Source organism: Passer domesticus, chromosome 4 (assembly GCF_036417665.1).
Source record: "Passer domesticus isolate bPasDom1 chromosome 4, bPasDom1.hap1, whole genome shotgun sequence".
In the NCBI taxonomy this organism is placed as follows: domain Eukaryota; kingdom Metazoa; phylum Chordata; class Aves; order Passeriformes; family Passeridae; genus Passer; species Passer domesticus.
The window spans coordinates 64,640,325-64,649,620 of record NC_087477.1 but is presented as its reverse complement, the minus strand read 5'-3'; the positions used below and the strand labels follow the sequence as shown (position 1 = coordinate 64,649,620).

Below are 9,296 nucleotides of genomic sequence, written 5' to 3'. Positions count from 1 at the left end.
AGTTTTCAGCTTCTAGTTATAGAAATTTCTCCAATCATTTAATCATCTCTGGTTTTCACATCACATAAGTCTATCCATTACAGGGTGAACAAAACTATAAATTATCCTCAAGTATAATAAAACACTTTACGATCATTCTTTCAAAAACTAGTTGTCATGGTCAAAATTTGTATAGTCCCAGTGCTCTCACAGTTAATCTCTTATGAAAAAAGAGAAATTTGGAGTCATTAAAGATATATTTAAGCAGTTCCATTTATCATGTGAAGACTGTTAACTTTTGTTTTGCTTTTTAAAAGAACTTTAGTAGCAAAAAATGAAAAAAAAAAAAAACAAAAACAAACAACAACCCAATAACCAAATGAACAAAAAGTGATTGACTGCGTTTCTGTTTCTGTAAATATGTACATTTGATTTATGATATTCACCAACATATATTTATCAATGTGTAACAATGCCTATTCATGGGATGATTTGTGCTCTTTGGCAGGGGAATGCAAAGCTAGCACACACTTTGTGCCCATATACTGTGCAGCAGATAGCCTTAAATTCAACTTGACTTCATAGGACTTCAATATTTTTGACGACACTTTAAAAGCTCAAATTTGTCCAAGAAGTAAAGAGGCTGTCCTCACATTTCTCTAAGTTGGCCAAATAGGTAATGATATCTTTATGCTAAAGTGGAAGACCTAAAGTGAGGGAATGTGAAATAGTTCCTTTTGCATAACAGAAGCTGTGTCTTCTGTTACCACAATTTCATGAGAAGGAAGTGTGAGAACCTGACAGGAAGGCAGTACTTTGATCATGTTACTAATGTGTACTCTAACCATATTACCAGATTAGTATTCCCAACAAAACCTAGCAAGCTTTGTAGCCCATCCGCAGCCAAAGCAAGGTCATGTCCTTGGTCTTCTCAAATACTTTTGTTCAGCTTAGAAAACCTCTTCCTTACATATACCATCTGCATATCACATACCGAATGATGAGACTCATAATCTTTTTCAACACTTTGAGCCTATAACATACTATACCATGCATCATCATGGCTAAATTACTTCCAAAACACAAATTAGCTTGTTGAGAGAATGTGTAGCTGACTGCATATTGTGCAGATATTCCCAGAAGCTGAGTCCTAGTTCATGCCATGAAGGACTGGAAAAAAAATTTTCAGTGTCCTGAGTTATGTATTCATGTAGAGTTGTCACAGTCATGGATCAATAGTTGACAGTAATTATAATACGGAAAGTAGTTAAAAATATGACTGTTTTGTATTAATAGACATCTGAATTCATACTGTTGTTGTCTAAAAGCATTGTACACATAAGCTGATTTTATTTTTACAACTTTAAATATACTTAAGTAACTATTGCTATAAATCCTTTGATTAGACTTAAATATCTTTAACTTTATATAAAAGGTTATTTAGTGGGTTTAGTTAGTTTATAATAAAGACATATTGTAAGCACATGCATTATTTTTAAATAGTGACATTGACTCAGTAATACTATATGTAAAATGCTGATAGCAAAGGGATTCCATGTATGGTTAGAATCAGATATGTTTTCATGCAATGGATGAGGAATTTTTTAATTTAATTTTTATCATGTCTTGCAGACCTTTTTAATAGCAATGCTTTGGGATAAAATGCAGTATGGCATTTAAATATAGTTGCCAGTGTGCTATGTTGTCAAAACAAGGAGATGATACCTTCATTTAATATAAATATCTATTCATAGGTCACTGCCTGTGCAAAATAAGACTGACACATATGCACCTGCTTTTACCAAGAGGGTTAACTGTTATTCAGCAATAAGGAATAGCACATACTGTACTGTGGGTTGTAAATATACAAATGTTATTATTTTTTAAATGAATTTACTAGGCAATGATGTATTCAAAATCTTCTAAAACCTATTTTTTTCCATACTCAGAACATTTTCTTCTTTACTTTTATTCATGTAAGTCTTATTTCAGGTCTCAGAGAATATATAGGAGGCTTTAGGTCTAAAATTACTTGTAAATTATAGTCTATCTGTCTTATAGATCTGCTTTCCAGGAGAGATTAGCTGTTCACAAAACTGATTCCTATCATACATCTATCACTGACTTCAATCTTCCAATGAAATTGGCTAATTCATCACTATTATTTTGATGACATTCATCTCTATCTTTACCCTCCTTATTCTACTGGGGCAAATGTGCTTCTTGAGTATTCATATTCATAAAATGTCTCAAATGGATTATCTTCTGTATGGAGCTTCTGTTGACTGACCTTAGCAGTACAAGGAGCACTGGAACTACTACAGTGCTCCTTGTATGATACATAACCATTTCTTAGGTGTCAAGCTACAAATACTGATCAGAGCTGCAGTGAGAACTCATTCAAAATTCAATGAAATCAAATAACCAGTGTATTCTGGGAAACAAATTGTCCCTAGCTTTATCTCCATCATTTCATACCCCTAAGTGAGGTTTATGCTTGTTTGAATCCAAACATTAAATACAAATTTGAAATAGATCTACGTTCGTGTTTTCAAAAAAAATGTTTGCTTATATTTTGAAAATAGCGTCATAGAGTCACAGTAAAATTTCACTGGAAATCTACTTTTCTATCTCTCTTCAGATCTACACAGAAAATTAGCATGAAATTTCACCGACATTCAGGAGTTTTGACAACTTCAATTTTCATCAGAGTTTCCGTATATACTTGCAAGATACATTGCTGTTATTGTTGCTGTCTTATTAATGCTGTAAAGATGAAGCTTTAGCAGTAACAACTTCTTTGCACACGTGTCTATGGCCTACCTATGTTGAAGCTTTTAATATCTGTATTGGATAAATTAAAAACTGACAGTTAAACTAATTTTAGTAATCCTATGCAACATTTGTTTTGTGCTCATATTTTTCTATTGCAGTTTAACTTTTGTTTTGTCTATCAAAATAGAAACAAGCAAACAGAAAATTACAGAGAGTAGCATAAGAATTCATTTCACATTTGGACAAAATATTGCATATCCAAGACAGTACGTACAAAATCAGGACACTGACATTTCTAGCTCACATCTCTCACTCTTTTTTTTCTCCCCAGAGGTATAAAGCAGCATTACTTTAAGTATTACACAGCACAAATCACACTACAGTCTTAAATCTTTCTTACATTAAGGCCTTTATCACCTGACACAGCAGTTTTAAGCTTCTTAATAAAAGCTCTTCATTGAGCATTTACCTAAATGATACCTCATTTGAAAATCAGCTGCATAACACAAATGAATCTGTAGACTTTTTAATCTTGTTCTAACAATTAATATGAACTCATCCCAAAACAGATCATGGAGACTAAGCACACCGAATTACTCTAGAACAGAGTTATCTGATTGTAGCATATTATACTACAATTATATACATATTGTATATAATAACATTGTCTTTGATAATAGAAACTGGGATCTTTAAGGAAAGAAAAAAGAACAGAAACAGATAAAAGACTTTAGATATTTGCATATCTGCTGCTCAAGATCCTCTTCTAAATTGGATGTTCATAAAGCAGGATGAACTAGTAAAGAGCAATAACGTGTGCACATAGCTCAGGCAGTGTGGCACCATTATCTATACTATGGATTTGCTATGGAGTGTGGGTTCTCCAAAAACTTCAAGCTTTATTCTATGGCTAATGAAAGAATATAATGAAGGCAGGAAAGACTGAAAACTTATCCTATATTCTCACCAGCATACAGTTTCTACACTACTGAGGTTCATATACAAAAAGGTGGATTATACACAGGTCTTTGCTCTTGTACATCTTTCACTTGCCCATCATTTTCTCACCAACAATGATGGTGAATTAAAATTTATTTGAAATATTAATTTGAAAGTTTATTTTTCCTTTTCTATAATTTACATGCTTACCATGGAATAAAATATAATTCCACCTGCACATAATTTGGGTTTATATTTTCAAATATTTTCCTTTTAATAACCTCAGAGGCGTATCATTGAAGTGCAAAATATGGAAAACTAAACTCATGCAAACAGTTGCAGAAGTAGAATTCAAAAGGTGTAAAATTGCTTAAAGACTCATCATCTTTGAATAACAGAATACAACAAAATAGCTTTGGAAACATTCTCTAATATGCCATTTAATATAATATTCAGAATGTTAAATTACTTCTTTAATTCTTCTATGTCATGCAAAAGTACAAATTAATTAAAGAGATAAATAGATTAGTATATACGAAAATACTAATAAAACATTTTATTTTACATTCTTAGGTATTCACTTTAAACACACTGTTTTTAGTCAACCTGCATGGCAGTTTAATCAGTTTCTTTAGTTATGATTCTACAAGCTTAAAAATCATATTCTTTTTATTTTTCATCATAGTTTTATTGTTGTATAATACATGGGAGTCAGTTCATATTACATTATCATTTTAAAAATTCATCATTGTTCTAACTAGGGACAACATTCTCAAAAAACTTTGAATACAGAATAGTTATGTAGCAATAGGTACAGACGTGGATGCTGAATTATATGGAAATATTAATCTTTCACACTTCTGTTAAATTATTTAGAGGAACAAAAGGGAAAAGTGAAAGAACTAAAATATATTTTAACTAAAGGCACAATTAACATTAATGATTAGATAAAGAAGATTGGCTTCCTTTTAACTGAGACAGAAATGATTCTCAGAAACACTTATTTTTAACAAGTGGACAAAATAAACTCTGTAAATAATATAAACCCAGAAAAGCAGCTTCCAATCTTCAAACTAAACAGATCAGCCTCATAGCATCATAGAATATCCTGAGCTGGGAGAGACTTACATGCTTCTTATTTAGCATAATTTTAATCTTAATTATGAGAATTAGAAGATCAACTGAACCATATAAAGTACTAAAGAAAAATTCAGATATTTTTATGAAGATTTTATTTCTTTCTCCAGAGACTTCCAGTAATATATAATATTCTCTTATTTTTACCCCTGATAATTTTTGTAAATTAGTCTTCTGACACAAAAAAGTGAATCTTAAATATTACATGATGAAAACTACAGAAATTTTTATATAGCTGCCATAGCATAGATAGTGTGTTTTCAATTAATTTTATATGCAAACTACAGATTTCTCTTCAAATTTCAAAAAAATAAAGTAGAAATAATGGTGTAAATTTAAATTCTAAATAAGCAATTGATTAATATAACTTTAAAGAATTAAGAGTTTTTAAGTGGATTAGAAATCTGACAGGACAGAAGAGAAATTGAGCCCTCCCATTACAATTAATAAAACAGAACTTTTAAAAACTTGAAGAAAAAACACAACTCTGGTCCCAGTATGAACTTTCTTTATGCATCATCACATGACTTCTTGCATTTTGACATGGATCCTTCATTGTTTCCTAAATTTCTTGCCTTCTTAACACACTCAGTAAGGAAGGAAAGGCAAGAAAGTAGAGAATAATTACTCCTCTTATGGGGGATGGAAAACTAATCTATCAGGAAAGACAAGACGAATCCTAAAATGTTCATTAATTGTCAGAGAAAGTTTTTAGGGCTAACATTATTAAACATACAAGTTTACAAACTTTGAGCTGTATTTCCCTTCTGAAGTGATAGCTGAAAATATATATTTGGTTCAATTCTATCTAAGGCTGCTCAGGGACTTGAGTTTCAGAATCTGTTCTAGCTCATGAAAAACCAAAAAAACCCCAAAAACCAACAAAAAATCTTCAGCAAAAGAGTTTGTGAGGTGATTAAAGTTTTACAGTTCAATTAATTTTGATTCATTTTCTTGTTGCTGTTGGGTACCATTGGGCAATTTTACAGCCTTGCAGTTTGAAGTTGGGTCAGATGTTGGCTCTTTTGAACCTAATTCTGAAGCACTTACATCTCTTCATCAAGTGGGTGTGGAAACCTACCACAATTCTTTAAGAACTAGATGTAAAAACGAAGATTCTCAGTGCCCCTATCCTAGGCCATTTTTTGGGATTTATCTTCAAGTTTTCACTGGAAGATACAGCAGATCAAATAAAGCAGTCATGACACCACAGCTCTGCATAATAAGTAGCTATTCAGACAGGTCCTTTTGCTTCACTCCCACTGAATTATCATCTTTGAAATATTTTGATTGAACCTAAGAGAACAATAATAAGCTTTACTGTCCTTGAGTGAATGAAAGAACCACAGTACTCAAAGGATCTGGGAAACACAGATATTCTTGAGTTTGCTGTATTGCTGGCACTTGGTCTTTTTCTTTGTTCCTTTATATGAACAAATTCTGTGATCTGAGGACAAACGTTCTCTTCTTCCAGATATGACTGGTAAAACTGGATATTCACTAGTTACATCACAGAAGGCTCCTATTGCTGGTGGGGAAAGAGAAAGACATTAAGAAGAATACATATATTACATGATTATATACACCAGAGCTCAAGCTCTGGTCCTGATAGCCTATTGGATGAGCTATGAAAAATTTTAAATGGATGACTGGGTTAAGAATTTCCTCTTCTCTTTTTACTAAATCAATGCAAGTTTGTTTCTATTCGGTATTTTGTATTTCTTCACAAATTTGTCCTTTAGTAATTCCAGTCCTGCTTGATTAAAGTACAGAAGTTCAAACAAATTTTCTAAAAGGAAGCAAAGCACTCCCAATTTATTGTTTTTCTCTATCTTAACATCAATTGAATTGCCCCAAGACTATATACAATTACTAGAGAAAATTAATTTATGAGGTGATGGAATTCCTTTTTTTTAAATCTGAGATATTACTAGACATTGTGTGTTAATATTAAGGTTATTTAGGATAAATTCAAGTAGCAATTTTGTTCCTTTGTGGCACTCAGAAGCTGGAATTGAAATATTCATTCCCTACATAACTTTATGTATAAAGAAAAAGGAATTAAAATATAAATCAGAAATTGAACTGCATGAGCAGGCAAGTATGAAGACCTGGACCTTGAGAGGAGAAAAAGTACAGATTACAGAGCAGGAGATGTGAACATGAGCAAGAACAGCACAGTAGTGATACAAGCACCCAAAAATATGAGAAGATAACCACTTACCCCGGTGAGAAATAAAAATTACTCCCCTGCATTATGAACCTCCCCCAGATACGTGCAAATCACCTGTTTTCTCAGGTGACTTTCATGATGTAAAGCTGTTTGACAAATTGATGCATGATTGAGAGCAAAGTACAAAACGGCCAAGAGAAGTGAGGATTGTCTGTTAAGACAACGTAAACTGAGAGCTCAGCATGGTAGCAAAGTAGAAAGGAGCAATGGCTGCACCTACAAGAAGCAGGGACGCTGAGCTGAAGGTCTGTGCTGGGACCAGGTTCAGGAACAGGGATCAGATCAGAGAAACTCCAGTGTTCATCCAGTAAGACTGCAGTGAAGAGGCAAATCTGAAGGAAAGCCAGGAAGTTAAACCACAGAGTCACAGTCATGGTCAGGGAGGCAAACCAGTAGCAGTTGCAGTTCCACTGTAGCACAGACGGGGACCAGGAGTACTATCCCAGCATAAATGCAGCTTTCAAGAAAAGGAAAAGTTGGCCCAGGCTTCCAGCTCATTTCATAGGAGCTCCTGCAACAGAGAACCAGACCTTGCCTTCATCCAACTGAAATCCATACCGTTATTCCCTGTAGAGAGGATATTCCCAAGATCCTTGAATTTTTGACAACTCACAGACAATAGTCCTACTCAAAATAACAGCTTACATACTTTAGCAACTGTTGCTGTGCCCCTCCAAGAATCCACTTGGACTGTCCCGGCTCACTCTGGCACAGCCGATGGTGGGGGACACTCTCCTGTTCCTCTGGAGGCTGGGAGGGCAGCGAAGGCTTTTGCCTTGCACAGGCGAGACAATGTGATGGAAGGCAGAAGAAAGAAGGAGACCTCCTCAGGTTCAATCCATGTTTATTTAGGCAGAGCAGCAGACAGACCAAAAAACAAGACATTCCAGTCGACAGAAAACGGAGGAGGGGGCTGTGCAACAGTTTATAAACAGGGGAGAGAACAGGGGAGGGGCTCGCCCATCTGCCAATGGGGCTACAGAGGGCTGTGGGGAGCAGCGACTCAGACACCTAGGGAAACCAACAAGGGTAATTCGGGGGAGGGACCCTGGTGCCTGAACCAATCACTCGACACCCCAGGTAGAAGCTTCTAGAGGGAGGGGATGGGTTGTCAAGTGATGGACAGGAGGGGTCGAGGGAATGACGCAGCACTTTTCAGGGAGCAGGGGTGGAGGCAGGGAGATTGACAATGAGGAGGCGGGAAGAGGCAACAGGGGCAGAACCATTATAATGGAGAAAACTGGGACAAACCAAGGTATGACTCATTGCAGCTAAAACATGCAAGAGCACAATACAATAAATAACAGTCTAAATAATCAAGGAGTTGGATGTGGCTTTTCTATAAATTATTTAGACACAGTGAAAACAAACAAATCCAAACCTCAAAATGAGTACAGAAAACAAGACATCAGAAGGCAGATTACAAATGTCTTGTTGAATGATATTCAGGCATTATTTGGTATATCCATTTCTGTTGCAAATTTGTTGCACATTGTTACACATATCATGACTTCAAATATAAGCGCTATTTTGATTAGTAGAAGTTGGTGAGAATTTACACATGAAACTTCAAAACTAAGTTAATCTTCCATCAGCCAGGATCAAGAAGTTACCATTGACTCTCTGTATTTAAGTGTGAAAGTGAATGTCATGAAAGTGGGAAGACATCAGTCTGGAATCTAAATTGTGGTTTTACATAAGTAGAGAGGTTACAGGAGTGTTTCAGTTCCCATTGTGATTCATTCAAAGTAGGGCATAACCTAAGGTACCTGTGCCAGCATGGGTTCTCTCTTGGGAGTCAATTTCAGTTAGTTGAAATAAGAACATGTGAACTAGCAGTCATTCTTTGTATACCTATTTCACTGGCATGCATATCATAACATGTAATGTTACTTAATCAAAACATCCTGTTCATCACAAACTCAGTTCAATTAACAACCAGTTAAAAATGTAAATAACCTAAATCTAAACTATACGTAATATCTTAACATTATAACCACATGTCTACCTTACTCTACTGCGCTAAAGCATTTATGACCTTAGAACATTGTGTTAATACCTTAATAATTGTAATTGACAAGACAATTTCATGTTCGGTGTTGTGTAAAAAATACAGAGCACCAGCCACAAACTTTTAATTGCTGTGTTAATTCTTTTAATTATAAGTGGCAGCATAATTAGCTAGAATATTGGCCCACAAATTTGTCTTCTATTATTCTATTTTTTCTACCAT

General features: G+C 34.6%; 1 long non-coding RNA gene across 3 annotated transcripts; it reads right to left on the bottom strand.

Annotated features, from left to right (window-relative positions):
• Positions 1–4,234: 4,234 nt before the first annotated feature.
• On the bottom strand, positions 4,235–8,086 carry LOC135299421 (uncharacterized). 3 transcript variants are annotated; one of them, XR_010361405.1, is made up of 3 exons: positions 7,713–8,028; positions 7,284–7,574; positions 4,275–6,358 (listed from the first exon to the last, which is right to left on the bottom strand). It is a non-coding gene; the product is annotated as an uncharacterized LOC135299421 (long non-coding RNA). The 3 variants fall into 3 exon arrangements; XR_010361406.1 differs by having other exon boundaries at positions 4,235–6,358; positions 7,055–8,086; XR_010361404.1 differs by having other exon boundaries at positions 7,284–8,086.
• Between the last annotated feature and the right edge of the window lie 1,210 nt (positions 8,087–9,296).